The sequence below is a fragment of the Tupaia chinensis genome, unplaced genomic scaffold (assembly GCF_000334495.1).
Source record: "Tupaia chinensis unplaced genomic scaffold, TupChi_1.0 Scaffold000416_1, whole genome shotgun sequence".
Lineage (NCBI taxonomy): Eukaryota > Metazoa > Chordata > Mammalia > Scandentia > Tupaiidae > Tupaia > Tupaia belangeri.
This window is the reverse complement of record NW_006159921.1, coordinates 3,847,387-3,849,632: the sequence shown is the minus strand read 5'-3', so window position 1 is coordinate 3,849,632 and position 2,246 is coordinate 3,847,387. Positions and strand designations below refer to the sequence as shown.

At 35.9% G+C, this 2,246-nt stretch overlaps 1 protein-coding gene across 2 annotated transcripts in view; it reads left to right on the top strand.

Annotated features, from left to right (window-relative positions):
- ANKFN1 (ankyrin repeat and fibronectin type III domain containing 1) overlaps positions 1–2,246 on the top strand; it is a 368,177-nt gene that overhangs the window by 198,405 nt on the left and 167,526 nt on the right. The gene's annotated exons all lie outside the window — the stretch shown is intronic.

Below are 2,246 nucleotides of genomic sequence, written 5' to 3'. Positions count from 1 at the left end.
TATTACTGGTTATACATCCCATTAACTGGTAACCGACTGCATAAGTCCTTTAGGAGAAATGAATACATTTCAATTGCTATGTCTTCTCACCTTTATTGATGTCAGAGTGAATTATGTAATAGAGAAAGACATAAAGGGTAGAACTGGTGATGTTACATTCTCATACAGTTATTTCCTATATTGGCGCTGGGTAAAAGCTGAGAGCATGTTATTAACATGCTCAGCAAGAATATTTTTGCAGGAGGTAATGGCACCATTTGTTTGAGCTAAAAAGAGAAATGAGTCCTAGCCTTTCCAGATAGAGGCATGTCAGATTGCCAAAAAATAAATAAATAAATAAATAAATCATGAAAAAGGAAATGACATAAGAGTTAAAGTAAATATGGCACATGAGAAATTAGAAATACTAAGAATCAAAAACAAACACACAACCACAGACAGGGTAGTGTTTTAACACTGCACTTATTTGTTTTCTAATATGTTTTCTCATTTCAAATTATCTTCTGGGAAGGCTTGGTTGTGGTTAAGTTGTAGCTTAAGGATCAGAAGCTCTTCAGTTTAGCAGTTTGGGGACAAAACACTTTTCTGTTCAACACATTGTCTTGCAGCAAAGCAAACAGCAAGCCATAATAGCTTTTGCCCCTGGATTCCCATTGTCAAAACATACATTTGCATATTAACTTTGTATTTGCCTCAATTTCCATTTTTGTGTTAGTACTCAGCTTAAGCTGACCAACAGCCTTTAATAGGGAGAATTGATTTTTGATGAAACTAAGCATTAGGTCACTGAAGAGCTTTTACATGTTAATCAGGTGAACCCTATATTAGATCATGATCAATAGTAGTTCAGTATTTTTAAAGATCAGGTGCCTTTTGGAGAATATATCAAATAGATGTGAAAATATTTTCTGGGTTTGTCTTTCTCCCCCATGAGCTATGAAAACATGTATTTGAGAGAATTTCAGATTTACTATTGATCTTTTAAAAGAACTTTTCAAAGGAACCATATTATCTTTAGCTATTTTTTCCTATAGGAAAAAAAATAGATTTTAATTCTATAAATATTCAACTCTGGCCCTCTCTGACCCAAAAACAATTTGCGACTTAGCCACTGAAACTGTTCCTGGACACCTCCACTTGAACCTTCACATCTGTACTCAAGAAATGCCAGATGTTCAATAGTTGGGCACTGAGTTGAGAAAGTGTGGGGTTAGAGTAAAAAGGAGTCTAGAAATGTGCTCTAGGAAGATGAGCTGCGACATGTCCAGTAACTTCAAAAAGTTCATGGAAAATTGGAATTAAAGTACAGTTTATTTTGGTATTAAAAATGTTTGAAATACATGTATATGCATTTTTTCATGAGCTTTTTGAAGACCCCTTGTACATTTTAGAAAGATTACTCTTGTATCTATGTGGAGCGTGGGTTGGAGGAGAGTAAGACTATCAGCAGATAGCTCATTTCCATGGTCTAAACAAGAGATGATAACATAGAGATTTGGGGACAAAGAGAGAGGGAATAAGTTGGAGAGAAATAGAGAAAATACACTCTCAATTATAAACTAGATATAACTAAAACTACCTATGCTAACATTATCTATGCCAGCACTTCCCAAACTATTACATAGAACACTAAACCAGTGGCAGTTAAGGCAAATATAATAAAATACACATTATTAAAAGTCCCACGAGTCCAGTGGCATGGTGGTTAAGATGGCTGAATCCCATATGGCCAACTCAGTGCTTTGAGTTCTGGACCCAGTGACTTGAAAAACATACTAGTCATGTGTGTGTGCACATGCCCCAAAATCGAGAGGAGAATGGAGAAGGGATTGTGGTATGGTCACAACCCTGGGGAGGTGCCCTCTCTCTCTCTCTCTCTCTCTCTCTCTCCTACAAGCATACTTGCCATGTAGCAAAATTTGAAAAAAAAAAATTAAAAGTCTTGAGATGTCCTACAATAAAATAATGGGGTAACTTAGTTTAATTCGATGTTTACCACACTTATTTGAATACATGTTACTTTCTTCACAGAATACCTTTTAATGACCTATCAGAAAGTATTTCACAGACTTGTTTGAGACCAATTGATATTTGCTCTTATCTATAGAGTAGTCATACTATACTATATTGCCTTAGTGCATCTAAATGTACTATTCAATGGCCATTAGAAATGATGGGGGGTTGGGCCAGCAAGTAGCATAGTGGTTACTTCACTGGACTCCCATATGGCTGACCACAGCTGAAGT